Below are 20,378 nucleotides of genomic sequence, written 5' to 3' on the forward strand. Positions count from 1 at the left end.
TGGATAATGAGCGCGGCATGGAAACGCACCAACCCGCTTGTTTGTAAGAGCACGCGCTGGTGTATGAGTATGCTGTTTCGTCTTCCTGCTTCAAGTTATGGGCGTAAAACTGTGGTGATATGGTTCGCAGTGTGCCTGGTAGCTTTTGCATGGCTTGTGCCCGTTTGAGTATTGGCGTGCGTGCCAGGCTTCACTCGGGGTATTTTGAAGCGCTTGTTCAATAGCGGGCATAAGAATAAATGCTGAAATACTCTCCTGTTGATATCCCATTGTAAGGAGCACTGAATGTGCATTTTATGGGGGTGGCATTCGCAACAGCTCGTAGCGAGTCAATGCTGATATGTGGCGCAGTTCCTCGAAGTGTTCTGTTCCAATTAGTGTAAAAGGAATGCCATACAGAGATCAGTAATGGCTGTATCAGGAGTGCCATACAGAGATCAATATCAGTATTGGATTCAGTGTAGAGGCAGGATGCTCCAGGGATTATGGGTCTTAGTTACAATGTTTTATGAAAACAACTTAGAAGTTTTCATGCGCATTTACGAAAATGATGAAGCCGGCGCGATAGCGCAGTATAGTTATCTTGTTCGTCTGGTGACCTAGAAGATTGGTTTATTAGTTTGGTTTATTGGGGTTTAACGTCCCAAAGCGACTGAGGCGATGAGAGACGCCGTAGTGAAGGGCTCCGGAAATTTCGACCCCCTGGGGTTCTTAACGTGCACTGACATCGCACAGCACACGGGCCTCTAGAATTTCGCCTTCAAGAAATTCAGCCGCCGCAGCCGAGATTGAACCCGCGTTTTTCGGGTCAGCAGCCGAGCGTCGTAACCACTGAGCCACCGCGGCGGGCTGACCTAGAAGATGCAGGTTCGATCCCGGCCTAGGCGGTCGCATTTTCATAGAGGCAAAATGCTACACGCCTATGTACTATGTGCTGGTGGCCGAAATTATTCCGCAGCCTTTCACTGCAGCGTATTTTGTAGCCTGAGTCACTTTGGGTCTTTGAATCTCGTTAAACGAAACCAAAAGAGGATCAAGATTACCTTTCTAGAATGGCATAGCAAAGCACAAGCATAGAGATGGAGTGGGAATTATTTTTTCAGTTTCTCTTATATTATATTTTCTTTTGCGCTGTACAGGTCAACATGCCCGGATGATTGACTGCAGACAACAGGTCGCAAGAATACTTCTGAGGAAACTAGTCGGACCGTTACTTTCAACCTTTATTTCAATGTGGTGCATTCTTACGGTGCATATATTGCATATTCCCAGCCTGGATAGCTTGGAAATAAACTAAATTTGTAAGTATATATTGATCGTCATGTCATTTGTGAAGACCGTGTGATGACCTTTTTCAACGGTTGTAGACTTTCTGTCTTTAGAAAGTCTATAGAGAGTGGTCTACTAAAGGTTTAGTAGACAGAGGTCTATAGCATTGCCAGGCCATATACCTATGGAATGTCAATAGACAGTCCATACACCTGTGTTTACTGGGCCAGTAGACTTGTCTAAAGACTGTATATAGAAATAAATCTACAGGAAATGTATGGCCATAAGTCTATAGATCGTCTTTAGTCTGTCTATAGATCTGTGTCTATTAGACTTTCAGTAGACATGTGTCTATAGACAGAAGACTACTAAAAGTGTATGGCCATAAGTCATTGATTGTCTATAGACTAGTCTATAGGATTTGTCTATAGAAAGTCTATAGACTTCATAGACTAAAGCCTATAGAGAGTCTATGAACTGTCTATAGAAATTTTCATAAGGGGCAACCGCTAAGAACGCTCACAAAATCGCAGGAAATTACGGAGGGCTTAACCCACAGCTAGTAAGATCGCTCGCTCCCTCTTCAATCTACCATCCTCTTTGTTACCCTTCTTTCAAAGCCAATTCGTCTAAAAAGGCGTCCACCATTGGCCCTGCACGTTCCTCCCTCTCCCAACGGTAATTCTGAAGTTGGCCCCAGCTGTGGCGATCGACACGGCCCTAGCGGCGTTCTTCGTCATTCCTATAGTGGAAGCACAACTACGTCGAACACACCGCCGAGACGACTCTTCAAGTGCCTTTGAATAGACCAACTGCTTGCCTTTACCGCCGAAGAGTCCTTGGCCGTGGTTTCTGTGGCGGCCGTGCGATCAGTGCGCCATCTCATGGCAGTTGGCGGTACCTGCTCGTTACTGTACAGTCGTCACGCCGAATAGCACTTGACCCGCGCTCTCTCAATCGTGTCCTTGCGCTCGGTGTCCCACTTAGATCTCTCAGAGAAAACTAATGCACCCCCTTTCACTGCGACCGCTCAGCCTTCGCCGTCGCTGTGGATTATGTACGCAATTTTCACCCGTCCTTCGTCGACTGATCTTCACCGGCGTCTCCGAATGATCTTTGTGATTATAATCTACGATGAGGGACCCCTGAAATCAAGCTCCTCATTGCTGTTAGCCCCGAAGGACGAGTAACCGATATGTTGGTGGTCAGTGTCCCTCAACGAGCTGCAGATAAGCCCGGCTTTCTGGTCAGCCTTTTCAATGCCTCCAGACCAGATAATGTCAGCTGAACGGTTTCACGTCGTCGATAATACCGCTGCACATGCGCACAAGTTTCGTTCTTTTCTGGCGATCATTCATCATCTAGGCCTTAAGCTAGGCCTCATCTAGGCTCAAAATAAGTGGAGGGGAAAATGTACACAATCCAAGGAAGAATTAGGTCGCCTAAATAAATTCATACAAAGCCGAGATAAGCCACAATAACCCGACGAAGCCCGCAAGCATTGCCGCTCTAGTATGTCTCCGAGATAATCTAACGTATAAAGTCTCAGAGGCAGGATTAGTAGTGCCACGAGCAGGTCCAACTTTTCGTCTAGATTTTTTCCCCTGAAAACCACTACTACTTTCTTCGGTACGTGCTCATCAGTTGCAGCGACAACGTTAGCTCAGTCTCGGAAAATTTAAAACTAAGCCTAACGAACGTTCTGGTGAAAACTGCAGACCTGACACTGTTCTCATCGCTTCGTATGGCAGGCCATTGAATCAAAGATGATGCCTCCTTCTCATAGTGTCCTGGCGGGTTACACAGCAGTTGGGCCGCAAATAAATGCCTGCTCCATCGCGGCCGAACTATTGCTCCGATTTTATTAATTTATGTCTCTACGCCATGTTCTTCTCCATGCCAGCCCATCTCCCTGTCAGATCATGGCATCCGAAAGCAGAGTAGCATGCTCCTATGAACGCGCATTCCTCGCGCGCTACTGCATTTGTGACAGGGGCTACTATATTTTCGAGCTCTCAGGATGAAAGAAATTCAGAAAAATTCCCATTTGCGAAAGAAGCTAGCACTCCTCCTGCAGTCTCCTTTCCGGAGCAGCAACCGTTCTTTGTTTTCGTTTTCAGTTTCGTTCAGGTCACGAGGTTCACCGCGCATACAGGGCGTCCAACCCAACACGAGGCAAAAGCGACTTGCGTGGGAAATGGCGGTCAAGTAGTATTCCAAGTCAACACTGTATTCTTATAGAAAGAAACTCTAGCCGCGAGATGAGATGAGGAGATGTAATGGAATAAGGGGGGGTCTCATCAGACGCAACGCCGGGTAACTGGAGATCAACCGGAGTTTTTTTTTTTTTTGTCCTGCAGAGGTCGTGACCTGTCTGATAGTGACAGTGATTGCGAAGGACAGCACAGAGAAGCTGATGGTTTCTAGAGTTGCGCGATACAGCCCTCACTCTAACCGGAATTTTTCGTCTATCGGGGCTCTAACCAAACCCTCTTTGTGCCCTGCCGCAAAAAAAGAATGGCTTTACATTGTCGCACGCCCACTGTACAGCGAACGTACAAGCAACGGTGACGGGTTCGCGACGTGGGCGGACCATTCACTCACGACGCGGAAGCGCTTAAGGATGCGGCAAAACGCTTTTCCTGCCGACGAAAACAACAAGCAGGTCGAAAAAAAATTAGAAGAGTGGTCGTTTTTTTCTCAAAGAGGCCGCCTACGTTCGCACACACCCAAAATAAACGACGTCGCGGCTGTCGACAAGACCAGCTAAGCCATGTCAGCCCGTCGTTGTGAAAAGGCTGAGCATAAAGGTGGCAGCGCAGACAGACTGAACGAAAAGATAAAAAGAAAGTAGTGAGCAGGACTGTAGAAGGCCGCGGGTGAGAGAGCGAGCCATCCATCAACCATCGATAAAGAGGCGGCATGCGGGAGATCGCAGAAAAGGGCGGTCTTCCTGAAGAACACATACGGTCGCTTTGTCTACGTGTCGCGCAGTTAAAACGGGAGCATACGTCGTGCTTTCACTTAGCTGTTGAACTGCTGCATCACTCTTAGAAAGCAATGAGTAGAAAGTCTGCCAGGGTTAGTTCTTTGAGGACAATTCGCGTTTCCGCAACTCCCCGCGAACTGCCGCAGGTGTAGATCAGTGGTTACAGTGTTCGACTGCTCACCGGGAAGACGCGGGTTCGATCCCGGCCGCGGCATTCGCATTTTTATGGAGGCTAAATGTTAAGAGCCTATGTACTGTGTGATGTCAGTGGACGTTAATAAGCCCCAGGTGGTCGAAATTATCCGGAGCCCCCCACTATGGCGTCCCTCATAGCCTGAGTAGGTTTGGGACGTTAAACCTCAAAAACTAAACTAAACCTATTCCAACTTTCTCTTTTAGTGCAAAAGAAAATTGTGAATTCGAAAATGTGAAGCGAGAGAGAGAGTTTTAATACAGGAGAAGTCTGCCTGGTTCTTAACCTGGCATGCTACATTGAGGATGCAGAGTAGGATTGTTTTGTGCTCTATCCCGAAACGCAGCTGAGCAAGCTAGAACAACCTGAACCGAGACAAACTTAACAGCAAAGTAGAGTGCAGTGAATGAGAACACATAGCAAAAAAAATTAAGTGCGGAACCTTCTTTCTTTTTGGGCGCGTGTGTGTCTCTGAATTTTGCATTTCTGCCTGCTATGGATCCATCCTGGAGCTGCCCAAGACAACCCTGTCTGGTCGAACAAGTCCCAGGGAATCCGCATTGCAGACGACAACAAACTGGCGCTGCTAGTCGCCATTGAAAGCAGGCGGGAGTGACCCCGCCGTCAATCAGCGCACTGGTTTCTTTCGTCCGCCCGGGTAACACTTGTGAGCGCTGTCCACCGAATGCGACCCCGCCGCTGGATGTAGAACCACTGAATCCCCTTTGAGTTCAACTGTACGCCCTTTCCATCCATTACGGTGACCCAGTGAGGCAGCTACGACTGGGCGTCCACCCGGACAACGCAGTACCCTTCTTGTAGCCGAGCCTGCTCTACCGCTTGAGATGCACGATGCGCGCTTGGCGCCACACCTCGTTGTCTGTGACTGGAAATGTCTCTGTGGCTGGTTTATCAGGGGGTGAAAAGAACGAGACGTCTATTTATAGATCTGTGTCAAGGAAGACGAGAAAGTATCTGCGACATTAGCTGTCCTGGCCAGTTACTTACTGGCAGGTGCAAAAACCAAAACAAAAATCAGTACATTGACCATTGTGAGGCTGGAAACTACTAGTAAAAAGTACCCCCCCCCCCCTCCCTCCCCCGCAAATACCAGTGCAAATCCACTAAGCTGTTCCAGTCAAGAATCTTAAACTTTGACGCCATAGTCTAAAATATGCAAGGGCGGGCTGACTGGATCGGTTAGACCTTAGTCATGGTGCTTATATAGAAGCTGGATTTCTGGGTTGGCAGCGCCTTGACGCTTTCTATTCTTTGTATGAGTTGAACTAACTTTCTGGTGTCCTTATTGGTTCAAGTTTGGCGAATAATATTTTCGAAATGATTGCGCTCCTTCTGATATGCAGTGCTTCTTGAGGACGGTGATGATTGCTACATTCTACTCGTGCTCTATATGCGACATTTGTTTCCCCCTTGACCACAGACTTGGCGACCTTATACGTACTGCTTGAACATCTATCGACCGGACGCCGCCAGACCATACAGTGCTCTGACGCTCTAAGCATGCAGTCATAATTGTATATAGTGCTTTGTACGAGGTCTTAAACCACCTTGCATGTCAGTCGCTGACGTTAACGTGGAAGTCTGTCGAGCTGGACTTGGAGAGTTTTTTGACCTTGAGAAAGTCTTCCGCCTTGTCTCGAACGTTAGCGCTACGGTTCAAAGCTTAAATGATTACCAAGTAGACTCCAAAAAATTCCTATTCTGCCGGTAATTTGTATTCGTTTCCCGGAAGTGGGGTTGCTGCTTGGCCTGGATATGCCAAGGGCCTGGATACTTGGTCTTTACAACTTTGTGTACCTCAATACCTGAAGTATTGTTCTCGTATCAATATATTGAGCATTACTTTAGATTTCTTCATTCAAATTTTTAAACCTATCGTTGCACTATCCTTGCTGAGTTATTAAACCACCTGCTGCATTAATCCCCTGAGTTACAAGGTGTGGCACTGTTGTTAGCATACCAGAAGCTTCTAAGCTATTCACCACTGACCCTTGCACCTAGTTCCTCTCAGTTCAACCCACTGGACAAACATGCAATGAATAACCGCGCAGATATTACAGCTCCCTGCCTGACAACCTCCCTGAGTAGTATTCTCTTCCGCCTGCGTGTGCCCTGTCTTCTCAAAAAGATAACGACGTATAAAGAGCATGGCGCTAGAGAACATTATCAACCTTTTTCACGACTACGGCCAGAAAATTACTGCGTTAATCAGGCCTATGATATGCACTGCCAGCGTCCTCTCGCTTCGGCCTGTCAGTTCAATAAATCCACCCTTCTGAAGATAAAATATAATTGAATAGCATATTGTTCGCGAAACAGAGGCCGGCAAAGGGAAACAGGTGGTGTGTTCTACTCACACTCACCTTTAGAATGCACTAGGGGTTAAGCATGCATGTGAATATGCAAAGAAAGACTAGGGGAGTCAACATTTGTCTTCGATTCACTGTTATGCCTGCAGCGCTGGAAATGGGAATCTCGAAGGCCGCAGATGCACAAAGCTCGCACGGCCGACCCTGCAGTAATGCAAGCACACCATAGAGCCACACATCGCGGTTTGGGATCTGCAGGTGGTTGCGTCAACGCGTCTTCTCATCTTATTGTGCACTGATTGAATGTTGCGAGGGAGTACGGCGGGTGCTTTGAGCGGAGGACCGGCCAGTGTTACGTCGAGGCGCTCACGCCGTGAACTATGAGGCGGGTCAACGCTATAGAAACCTCGGCAGCCTTCTGCACGAGCGATGAAACGCCCGAGTGAACACGTTCCTCATAGAGTGGAATAGGACGCTCAAAGTCGAGGCAGCCGGCTCCTACATCGAGCCGAAGTGGGATGGGAGCACTGTGGAGGTGTGGTAAAGGAATTACACCAACGTGTCTAACCAGGCGTGGTTTGCTAATGCGATGAATAGTTTAGCTGAAGGGCTAACCACGCAAGGGAAAGTAAGCAGTGAATGACGTCGTAATCATGGGCGTCCGGAAGGGGGGGCAAGGGGGGGCGGTTGCCCCCCCTTGGAATTACGGATATTATTTATGCCCTACCAGAAAACAACTACAAACCTACCGCCTCCCTCATCCCCAGACATCGGGTGCACCCCCCTGGAAAAAGTTCTGCGGACGCCCTTGGTCGTAATTAAGGTGAGACTTCTTATAGGGTCCCGGTCGTGCCCGCTTTGAGAAAGTGAGTGAGTGGAAGTTAGTGAGTGAAATGAAGGAGTGGGGGACTGAATGGAGTGAGAATAGTAGTGAGTTCATCAGCGGGTGAGATGCGAGCTCGGGATCAGGAGATAGCCTGCCTTCTTGAGCGACCAGACATACGGCTGCTCAGACGCTTGCAGGTGGCGTATGTATGTCACTGACTAAAATTGCCGACAGCTAACCAAAGAACGGGTAAGCACAACACGACTATTTCACTTGCATCTAGCGGCAAGATATTCTACAATTGTAGTTTGTCCAATTACAATTACTTGAAGGCTCGATATTCACCAGATCATGTGGTGTTGGCGTTCAGCCATTACTGTTCATGTTCCGAGATGATTCTCACGGTCCTTACCAGTTATTGACAAAGCATGCTGTCGGCTTCTGATGCGTTTCAACGCACCTGCGAAGCTGTATGCGATGTTATATTCCCCCGAGCCTTTTTCATTGAAATCGGTGACTCGATGTCACTAAAATAATAGGTATATTTACTAACCTACTAAGCACGTTTGCAGAACGTGACATAGATTTTAGTCAGGATTAAGAGCAGGCATCGGCCGCAAGAATACATCACTCCGCTATTCTTCACAGCATACTGAAGAAAAGAAAATAAAAGAAAAAGCTTGGGTATCCAACTACCAACCGGCTGCATTGCACCGCTAGCTACTCAAAAAATTCAAATTCAAAATTCAATTTGAATTATGTATTGTAAGGGACCAACGCCCCTACCTGCTTGCAGAAAAGCCGATAGGCTTGAATAGAAGGTACAATTCAGTTGCTGACTTCTAACAAAGTACATGTTACGTAACGGAAGTGAAGGCAGACAGAACAAGTGAATTTCAAAAGCTTTGCAAGCAAGGCCGTCGTATTCACAACTTCAGCGTCTTCCTCGAGCGCTTCATGCTCGTCCAGTGAGAAACTGAAAGCGGGAATCCCGTCACACCCAGCGGTAGGTGTGCGTTCATTAATAAGCAAACACAGAGTAAGTATATAGGCTCCAATCTGTCGTCCAATCTGTCAGCCTATAGCCTATTATTACTCCTTTTCCTCTAAAACTGCTAATCTTTCCAACAGTTCACCGCCTGTGTCTTGGCCGCTCCCCCGTAGTGGGTATGTGCCATTCTACTTGAGGCCAACCAACCAACCAATATAGGCTACGCAAATCACCGAGCCTCCCTATCGCTATACGAGCAACCCCACCTCTCTAGTCAATGACCAAGCTTTGCTTCGACCACGCAACCTAACCTGCTTTCGTTTCAGCGCAAGCCGCACTTACCCGCACTGAACATGTACGGTTGCGCTTCTGTTCGTCTGGAATCGACGTACTAAGGCGTAATAGAAGTGAGGCTCTGCGGCGAGACGTACAATGCCTAACCACAGCTCTCCGTTGATGACACGGAGCGGCGATCCACAACAGTCGGCCATAACGATGACGGCTGCCGTGAAGGCGCGCTTCAAGAAGGGCGTCTAGTCCGAGGAAAGGAAGGTGAAAGTGGCTCACGGGAAGCGACTGCGCCTGGTAGTATCGCGGAAGTGTCGGGCGACGAGAGAACGAACAAGAAGAAGGCCTTCAGCTGTCGGTGCTTGCCGTTCGCAAACTCACTTAACGCGCGACCCGCGGAACCCACCGCACACTTTTACACTTCCTCGTTTCCGGGTGCGCGTTACGGGATCGTAAACGCGCTTGGCACAGTACGTTTGCGCTCGAAGTGAAGGAAGAGGGAAGATAGCGCTTTAAGGCGGGAGATTTGTAAAAGGCCGTTTGTTTCAACGCTGGGCGCTGTTTGAGGTACCGATGGGGCTGCATTAGAATAGGCGCCATTCTTACTCAGCGGTGGTAAAAGGAACGTTTGGAAGTCTGCGCTCACGTAGTCAACTAAACCTTTAAGCATTGTCTTAAAACGGATGATGATGACGATGATCATTTGATTTAATTTTTAGTGGCTCTTCATTTTAAATCGAGCGTCATTACTAATGTGTTTGATCTCACAAAGGTGGGGCAGGGGTCATCGACCCTGTTTTGCAAGCATTTCGCACCATAGAAAGCTGAAGACAATGCCAGGTGAAAGCTTGTTCCTGTTGAAAAACCGGAGAGTACACGGAGGCAGTGGGGATCGAACCCCCACCTTCCCGTATTGAATCTTAAAGGACTATAAACACCTAATTGTATTGCGTGTTTTCTTCTTTCAAATGATGTGTTAGTCATTGCAATGCTGAATCAGAAAAGAGAAACATATTAGGGCAGCAAAAAGAATTTAAGCGCTATCATCTTATTATTGGCCAATTTGTTCTAGTGCAGAGCTAGTATAACTCTAGAATTTTCGTGAAGTTTACGAGGTAATAGCAAAAACCAGAAGACCAAGCTTTTCCCAGCACGGCCAGTTTTCACAACGCCCGGCACATAAAGGCTTTGGAGCGTTGGCGCGAAACGCAGCGGATGCCGTAATTCCTTCACCAACACGGTCGACGCCATAACGAATGGAGTGGCTTTGATGCTACCTAACTTCCGCGTGCAACCTGAAAAACCTGAAAGCGGCAGCGTGCATGTTCAGCCAACCCTGTAAATTAAGCGCACAGTAGGAAGTAAGAGCTCAGTCCGGATAAAGAAAAACGGAAGTGAAATGCTGAAACAAAAGATGTACAATATGGAAGGAAGTTCACCACCATGTTCTAAAGCGGAAGGTCACGGCCTGAACTTTACCGCGAGGCATTGTTCAAGAGAGAGACGGAAAGAGCGATGTTAGAAAAAAAAAAGAAATTTCCAACTCGATGTCTGCAGAGGCCAAAAGCCGTGCGATGTTTGGTATGTTTTGGCACAGCCTGTCACGGCAGCTGTCAGTATAACGACAGGCTCTTGTCACCGGCGTGTCTTTTTTAGTTTTTATTTTTCCTGGGACCGACGGGACTCAGTAAAACGTGTACAAGGTCTTTCTAAATCATATATTTTTATTTATATTCTCCTTGCCTATCCGGCTGTCCCCATTCGTCGCTACTTTCAGCGTATTTTCTTTTTTCCTTTCTTCAAACTGAGTTCGCACCTGCCTGGAAATCAACAGTCAATGCGTAGACACCCGAGTTGCGATCGACACGTCCCATTGCCCTGTTGTCATGGGTCAGACACACACTTATCTGTGTTGTGCGACTTTTGAGCCATTCATTTTGGTGTTGGGAACGAAAACCTAGCCTTAAATTTTTTGTTCCATTCATTTCTTTGGAGACTGTAATCGAGCGCATAATGAAGCAGTGTTATTATGGTTCCTGGATGTCACTTGTCATCCTCATCGTTGGCGATGGTATCATTCCTCCTGGTACCACGTCATGGCAGCGAGATCCCGCATTTGTTACCAGCATTTATTTGTTCAGCGTCACAAACGGCAGATGAAAACATTGGGAACGGAGCTGCCAACAGTGCCGGTTAAGCGTGTCTAGTTAGTCGCGCGCCTAAGATACAGTAGTCCGACTACGCGCTCAAAGAATTAACAAACATGAAAGGCGCAATCCACTACGTCCACTACCACTCAGTCCCTGCTCTGACGTATAGCCCATAGCGTACTACGAACGATGAGAGGCGGGAGAAACCCAGCAAGCTTCGAAAGCATCGAGGAGCAATTTTTATCAGTCGCAAACTCTAACGTAGGAGAACGCTTGCGAAAATATTCGTGCAGCTGTAAATCTTAAACCAAAGGAAAGGGCATTATACCGCAGGTATTTTGCGACTTTGATAAACTGTGTTCCCACGCTTCATTAAACATAATTCGTTTAGTACAACTAAATGCATGCCAGGTTAAATGACCAGATGTTGCGGTTGCTCCGTTGGAAGAGAGAGAATTCACGTCTATAGTTCTAACAACCTTCAATCCCCACATTTGTGCTTTCCCTTAAGATGGCTGGATGGGGCAGGGTGCAAGTTCGCTCGGACAAAGTTGGTTTGGAGCTTGTTTCTTTGGAGTTCTTGTGGAAGTTCGGGAGTCGTTTCTTGTCCGTCTTTTGCACTCCCATGCATTTTCATTTTGTTGTGGCTATCCTCCATCTTAAGTACCTATCTTTTGCGCGGTCACCGCTGATTGAAATTAAAGAATATTGATCGATGTCGCTGCTCTTGATGGCTGTTGGTGGCTGTTGCACCTTCGCAAACGAAGATGCACAAACAAGGAAGACACGTGAGCCCTTTCTGTCCAAGCGATGAAGGAAGGAGGATGAGAATAAACACTTGTGGAATCTTTTTCTACTTCTTTTTCTGATACTGAGCAATCAGCAACCCTGTCTCCGGCCCTCGGGCCCTATAATTTCCTCTCACCTGGACGCACTCAGCGTGCGTCACTTTTACTCGAAGCGATAGAAACGTGCCGTGAGTATCGATCAGCGTTGAAGCTCGCGCTCGAAGCGACAAGGAAAGCGCCGACTTCTCTTCGGCTTTGCAGCCAAACTGCGGCACCGTCGCAGAGGACAATGCGCCGACGAAAGCACTGCCTACGCACACACACACGCAGGCAGTGCCGTCGCTCTCGATTAAGCCGTGAAGCTTCCCTGTCGGACGGCCCCTCTGCCGCCGCATCTGCAAGAAGTGGGCGTATCACCGGCGAGCGTTGTGCCGTTGTTTGTTCCCAGCGGGCCGGTTTATTATCGCCGGGAGAAGGCATGCAAGACGACGCGCTGGCAGAGAGATGCACACCTCAGGCAGCGGCCGCCCGCGACCCACATCTGGGGCGCTGCGGGGTCGTTTTTGTTACCCACTGCTGGAGCGTGACGTTTCTATCTTCGCTGCTGCTCTTCCCCGCTGCAATGCAGCCGGGGTGAGCTCGACCCTGTCGCGTGAAGACACTTTCGCTGTTCGGGCGGGCCGCTGCTGCTATGCGTTGTATTTTGTCGCGGAGGAAAGACACATCGGGTGGGGTGTCTGGCGCACTGACATTCGGCGCGAGTTCTTTCGCCCCTCCGAAAGCGGCTACAGCGCGTGTCACAGAGAAGGTTACAGAACATGCTACAGATCTGCCATGGACATGTCATAGAAAAAAACCACAGGACATGCCGCAGAGTACGCAGCAAAACATGCCAAAGATCAGGCAACATAACATACCATGAGACATGCCAGAGAATATGCTACGGAACTTACACTCTAGACGAAAAGGAGTGAAAAGGGAGTAAAGAGTATTCTAGCGCACTCACGTTTTAAGAGGGAGTGCGTTAGAGCATAAGTGATTCTCATTTTATTCTAATTTAGGCGTATTCGTGTTTAGAGTGCACCACAAAGACGCCTCGCGGAGGCGTCTCACTGAGACTTCTCACAGCGGCGTATCAGAGAGGCATTTCCAATAACATGCCTTCACCTTTGTGTCTCGCTTGATGCATTCTGTGACACAAGGTTCGGACAATGTGCAACAGAAATTGCTCAATAGTGGCGGGTTCAAAGACTTAAGAAAACCTACCGGAGAAATGATTTCTCTCCTTTCCGGCTCGGCGCAGAGCTCAACCAGGACCACACGGCCTGATCACATCTTGCTTCGAAGGGACGAACCCAACCCACACATTTTTGGCATGACTGAGGAAGATTAGTGTCCAAAGTGGCAGATGTTGTGACACTCGTGGGTAGCTTCTGTTGCCACTTTTTTCCCTGGAACCACAATAACCAGCGGTTGTCGACACGTGAGCGAGAAATCCCCAAGTAAGAACCACACAACAGGCAACTGAAGTTAAGAGAATTTTCTGTCTTTCATCAACCCAAATGTATTTATCACTTTAGAAAGCATCATAAATGACCGTCTGTCTACGTACACAACAAAAGCTGCCCATACGGGGACCAGCTTTCTGCACTAAATGGGAATCAGAGTGCAGTTACACACGAACACATTTGACTTCCAGGTTAGGAGAATGCAGCGATCGTATTGTATGCCTTCACGCTCTCCGTAGTTCCCTTAAGCGACGCTGTTCCTGCTCTATTGTAAAGACAGGGTACTCTTAGCAACAGAAGATGAAAGTTTAATAGAATCGAATGAAAATAATTATTGCGTTATTTTTGCCTATAGGACTATGCCCCTGTGGTAGTATGTGATGTCCTTGCACTGGAGGTACTGAGGACATGGCCTATTGCTTGCAGTGACGGCGCCAAGGGGAGATGAAGGGTGGCGGTGGCGACACGAAAGATTTGTCTCGCCACAGAAAAAACGTGGCATGCGTTATTCAGGCCGCGACGAAGAGGACGTTTCATAATAGTGCAGCCCGCATTGGGCCCCCTCATAGGCATGTAAAGGTCTAACCACTGCATTTTATTCATTTATTTTTTTTTATGATGAGCAGTGCCTTAGAGTATCATGCCTACTCAACATTTTATGCCCCCAACTCCTCCTGCTTGTCCGCGCCACCCCACCACGAAAGCCCTATCGCTGCCCCCCCTTTTTTATTTGTAAACTGTCAGGGCCTCGCCGCGCGTTCGTTCACACTCACAATGGCCATCGTGCAATACAATAATTCGAGAGAGCTCTTGAAAAGGCAGCGAATATCTCATCACCTTCCAAAGTGCGTTCATCAACACATTTTCGTCACGGACTCTAATAAGAGCGCTTATTAATCAGTATCACTGCTTCCCATTGCACAGGGTTAATTGCAGAGACATGGGAGAGGTATTTGCCCTGCAGTGGGCGTAGTGAGGCTGATGATGATGATGACGACTTCTCATTACGAACTGTCTTCAAGTTTCTGTGAGCCAGCAGGTTTTTACTGATACCTCTAAGGTGGAATGTCTTGTGCTTAGTGTACGTTGTACCGATTAGCATCAGCGGAACACACTTGTTATCGGATACAGCTCGTAGCTGCTTATCTCACCTGCATCTTGTGCCACCGACCTGGCCTTCTTCCCACACCTGCAGTACTTTTGGAGCCTAGCAGTGATGAAGGAGAGAAAATAAAAAGGCTTGCGATCCGCGTCGCGAATCGGTGGTTTGTCTCGGCTGCGGTGGCAGAGTGGCTGCGGCCTAATTGGACGCGTCTCCACGGGCTATCTGGCCAGCGCTCGTGACCCCCGCTGACGTTCGCACACAAAAGCTTCCATCTAGGAGCACGTCCACTTCTCTCAGCTCTGCCGGAGAGAGGCACCGGCTGCGCGCTTGTTCACAAACGTCTTGCTGCTTTTGTTCCCGGAGTGCTGGCTTCTGTATAGCACCGCCGTGGCCACCGCTGGAACCTTCACACCGGTCGATTGCGGAAGCACAGGCGCCCTGACCTGTTGTAACAGCATGAATTCCCTGTCGGTGGGATGCATTCTGAGGTCAGATAATGTCATACGTCACGGGACGACGCGTACGGAGGGGAAGCAATGTGAAAATTGCCGCTCTGCCCTGATAAAAAGGGTCTGCAGTTTGTCTGTAGACTTCTTATAGACTGTGGCTGAGAGTGGTATTTACAAATGCCTGCTCTCACTTCATCGCAATGGCAGATTCTCCAGCGCGCGAGGACTGCTGGTGCGACGAAACAATAGAGCACATACTTTGTTGCTGCCTTAGGTTTGAGTGTGAGCATGTCCTCCTGGCTGCAACACTCCGCCGCTTACATCCTCGGCCCCTCACAGAAGAAGCCAAGAGTCTGGGTCATTGGACTAAACCTTCCTTACAGAGGACAGCCGTGAAGGCGCTTTTGAAATTCTGGAGACAGTCAGGATTAGGTATAAACTTCCAGACTGTGCCTTTTGTACTCTTTTACGGACTACGGAGACGTGGAAAAGTGATCTCCTTTTCTTCTCTCCCCTTTCTATATCGCGCTTCGTCCCCCTTCCCACGTGTAGGGGCATCGCCTGGTTAACCTCCCTGCCTTTCCGTTCATCTTTCTTTCTCTCTCTATTCCCTTCCTATAGAGTTTCCTTTTGCTTATAGTCTATAGACAAAGACTATGGTCATAAATCTATAGAGTGTCTATAGAGTGTCTATAGAGTTTGTATTGCCTTAGACTGGTCTACAGGATTTGTCTATAGAAGGCCTATGTCCTTCATAAGCAAAAGTCAATAGACAGTCAATAGACTTACTAAAGAAATTTTTTGTAAGGGTGGCTTACGAGGTGACTACTGTAATAGTTAGCTCTAATTTTTGTGCACATTAAATCAAATTGACTTCTCACGCGACGGCTTGCGTGCAACAAGTTTAGTATCGTTCTGCCTTATCACGCTATCAAGGAGAAATGTGATACGAGCTGATGTACTGTGATGCGTTTTATCATCGCCATAATCCTGATGCAATTAATGAACAAAAACTTTATTTGAGCTCATCGGCTCGCATGTTTAGACGGGCCTGGCTTTGCGATATCGATAACAGCCTGTTGAGTGCACCTTCTGTCTTTTGGCAGTACGTATACATTGTTAGAAGGGTAAACGGAACACACTTTGAACCCAGTCGGCACTCAAACGCATCAGGAACTAATTTTAACTGCCGCTATAAAGCTCGGAGGGTGATGAAATTTACAACGGTTCTTGCGTGTTCTACATTGCGCCTATAGCAGCGGGTTGGTTCTTCGGGAATAAGAATTGCGCTACGCTGTGCATGCAAATCTCTAAGAGGTAGTAGAAGATCAGGCGCTGTACTATCGCACAGAGCTTTAGGCTAGAGCAGACGCTTTGGCTTTCTCGCCTCAGTTTGTCTACTAGATAAGTAATTAAAGCGAAGCTGGTGGGAGGTCTCACAGAATACATTATCACTGGGCCTCTCGGCGTTCAATTTGAAGATGCATTACACGCGAACGAGCGCATCTCATTAACGAACGTCAGGAACTTGGCACGCAGACCATTTAGTTAAGCAACGCGCATATTGAGTGTGTAGTTTCGATCAGGACCACGCTGCGCTTATGCAGTATTTCCATGCATCCAACGCGAGCTGGGAGCAATTAATTTAGTGGGCGCCTCTTTAAATTCACCGCGTCTACATATCCTTGAATTGAGATAAATGCGTCGGCGTTACGTGCCCGAGACTGCAGTGCAAGTCGGTCGTATACTAATTTGTATTGTAAGAAAATGTGTACCAAGCGTTGGATATAAAAGCCTGAAAATAGAGGACAAGGAACTCATATATTCCCGGTTAAATATACTCTTAGACAAACTAAGATTACCACATGTGTTATTTATAGATTCAAAGTTAGCAATCATGTGTTCGTCTAAGTATATGGCGAGATGCGCTGCAGCATATTAACTATATCAGCAACAAGTACTCCTATCGGAAGGAAAAGTGGGGCAGCGAGGTTCACCGTAAGGTTCAGGGTAGGTACCCGGCACTGACGGAAAAGAAAGAATTGGGAAAGCTAGGTCACCTTGCGCCACACATTGTCCAACGCAGAAAAAAAACTTCTTACCTTCTTCTACATGCACTCAAGTTCTCTGCAGCACACTTTTTTTTTTAAAGATAAGATAAGAATTTATTGAGTATACAAATCGGTTACATAAATTCAGTATACAGGCGAGGGTCCCTAAGTCAAGCGACTGTCACGGGACCCCCAAAACCTCATTATCGCCTATGACAAAGAAAAAATCGCATCTATGTGCGGTTTCGATATGTGACTGCCTCATATGCATCCCTGGTATTCAAGACTGCACTTATCGGCGCATTAAAACAATCACGTACATGCACCTGCCCTAAGCATAGTTGGCCGAGACGAAGTTCATATTGCTGTCCAACTAGATATCCACGTAGTGCTAGGACAAGTCCAAATATTAAATCACTTTCTTAACCATTACCACCATTCTGTACTTCTGTGGTCGACGACACTGACATGAGTAGCTCTAGATTGTTAAAGGCGCGTACATTTCAAATCGTTCACCTCTTTTCTTTATTAGTTATGCCGACAAGGCTCACACAAACGTGCCATTACGCATGCGTGGAGCACGCATATCTCGGGGGCGGACTGCATTTGCGTGGCGTTGCACCGGAACTTGCGTTCAGTGCGCACTTACTTTTCCTTCTTTTTCAATCAGCGTGCCCTGCATCGGACCACCGCAGTGTTTTCTTTGTTTTCCCACGGTGGAACCATTTGTCAAAATGGCAGATGCAAGTGCGGCTTGACAGTGGCTGCCGCTTATTGCTTTGCCCTCCGCATAGAAGCTCATTGTAAACCACGCGTGATGTGCCCTGCATGTTTATGCGGCATAAAGGCACGAAGAGTTAATCATCCACGCGGTGGGCTTGTCCGTGATGAACGTTCGGCGCTGCCTTTTACATACGTGAACTAGCCTGTACGAATACAATCAGATAAGAGCGTAGTCATTGGAGCGGGCTGCACCTCTTCTTTCGATTCAGATAACAGGAGGACTAGTTTCCTGAAGTTACACCGCATAATAGCAGGCACCCGGACAACAGCTTGTATGGGAGTGGCAAAGGAAATCGGGCACTGTAGGTATAAATATTTATCTCCGAACCACCATCAAAATGAAGTGCTAACAATCTATCACTGAGAACGCGATCTCTAGGCCTAATGAACTGTAAGAAGGGGGGGGGGGTGCAGATGAACTGCGGCCTTCCTTTCATTTCCAGTATAGCGCTTTTTGTATAGCGCCATTAACTGCGCCATTACTAGGCACATTTAGCGTACGGTAACGTGTTTCCATGGCTACCGCTTCCAGGCTTACCTATACCACATTCGCCGTACGGTAGCAGTTGCCGTAATTACCATGTTTACCGCACGGTACGGCTAAAACTCTCTAATATCTCCTCTTATCTTATTTGACTAAAGCACAAGGAACAAAGAGTTTATAAGTTCTTAAATGAATCGCTCAAATTCTTCTCAGTCGCCTTTACGTAACTCGCAGTGGTAGAGGTCTCTTGTATTCATAACTCGACCTTGAAGGTACAATTTCTTCACCGGCAACTGCAAGCACTGGAGACGAGCAGCAGTGACTCTCGAACAATTGTGCACATAGCGCGCATTCCCAAACCACTTAGCATGTCACGCACGCAGAAGCATACCGCAAGGAAAGCCACACTGCCCCCGCAACCCTGTAACCTAGAAGCACGGAACTGTAATGCGGCCAATGATGCGTGTTTGTTTCGGCAAACGTATTCACGGCGCACAAAGGAACATCGCGTGGGCGCAGCCAACGTTCGCCAGTACTAAGCTACATTGAGTGCGTGTTCGAGAGAGAGAGAGATCAATAGGTATTTAATAAATGAGTGCCTCATAGCACACAATGTAGAATTGGCTCGTAACAATTCGTTGTTCAGTTAACTTGACCAAGTTGTGTGGCGTAGTGTGTGGAGACTTATTATGTTCTTGCCTTTGGCTTTTGTTTACTTGTTGACTTGCACGTATATAGTCAAGTATTCATAAATTGCACCCCCCCCCCTCCTTAGGCTGTGACACCCTTAAGCTGATGGAGATATTTCATTAAAAAAAATAAACGTATGGCAAGAGACACCGTGTGATCCTCGCGCTCCCGAAGTGTCTGGATATAGTTGCTTCTATTCCCTACTGCTTACAAGCGTTAGTGTCGAAGTAACCTGGATCCGCAAATGCACTTCCGCGTGGGAACTTATCTGGCCACGAGGTGTATTTACAGCTAGGCTATATTAAATAAATGAAAAGTGCCGGACAAAAAGGCACAATTTTTTTTGCACCTGAAGCCACATGTCGTCTTCGCCAGCCTCTAAAGATCGCTCTTCAGTGTCCTACGAAGTTCAGCACTATATCAACGCCGTCACAATATCTGGCCTGGGCTGCACCACTTTTGCTGAACGACTGTGTATCACGGCTAAAGAAATTTAACTACAACCTCCAACACATGCAGTGAACCTGTGCATACGTCGATGTCGAGACTAAGAATGGCCTGTTTGTTTAGATATTGCTGATAAGGTAAATTGCAGGCATCACAGAACCCATACTCCGCACTGCTGACAATACATGAATTGCTCCGAGTTTCGAGTCCTGTCGGGCTTACTAAATTTCTGACCGTGGTGTCTGCAATCTGTCTACAGCGCAAGACCATTCCCGTGTTTTGCGAGAACATAAAGTGATGCGAAAATTTTACGAAAAATATATGCAACAGTAAGGAAATGTCGAGGTTTTTTGACCTCCTCTTGTTTCGCGTTTCTAGAATTGCAGCCGCGTTGTGAGAGTGAATGCGCGCCAGGACTACAAAACTGACATTCTCGCATGAAGACCAGGCACCAGCTTCAGGTTTTAACGATTCATTTTCTCTCGCAACAAACGCCTCATTTACAATGAACACTTTTTCGTATGTTTCGCTCCAGTAGTGTACTCCTTAGTGTTTACCACAGAGGAGGTGACCTCTAGCTTAGATTTTTCGCCTTGTGTGAACGTGTTAACGTTACATCTATATTGTCTTATTTTATTAGTGCATATTTGTGTTCTCCCCTCTGTAGAGCCAAGATTGGTGCTTTAGGCATGGTGAGTGAGTAAGTTGTCTGAGTGGAGTGAATGAGTAGGTGGAGTGTCTGAGTGGTGCAAGTGTTATGAGTGAGCGAGTAGGAGGAGTGACTGAGTGGTGAGTGAGTGAGTGAGTTGTCTAAAAGGAGTGAGTGAGTAGGTGGAGTGACTGAGTGGTGTAAGTGAAGTGAGTGAGTGGAATGACTGAGTGGTGAGCGAGTAGGAGGAGTGACTGAGTGGTGAGTGAGCGAGTAAGTTGTCTAAAAGGAGTGAGTGAGTAGGTGGAGTGTCTGAGTGGTGCAAGTGTTATGAGTGAGCGAGTAGGAGGAGTGACTGAGTGGTGAGTGAGCGAGTAAGTTGTCTAAA

At 47.5% G+C, this 20,378-nt stretch overlaps 1 protein-coding gene across 2 annotated transcripts in view; it reads left to right on the top strand.

Moving 5' to 3' along the window:
* LOC149335834 (prolyl 4-hydroxylase subunit alpha-2-like) overlaps window positions 1-20,378 on the top strand; it is a 191,192-nt gene that overhangs the window by 84,211 nt on the left and 86,603 nt on the right. The gene's annotated exons all lie outside the window — the stretch shown is intronic.

Source organism: Amblyomma mixtum, chromosome 7 (genome assembly GCF_055824585.1).
Source record: "Amblyomma mixtum isolate Tamu chromosome 7, ASM5582458v1, whole genome shotgun sequence".
Taxonomy (NCBI): Eukaryota; Metazoa; Arthropoda; class Arachnida; order Ixodida; family Ixodidae; genus Amblyomma; species Amblyomma mixtum.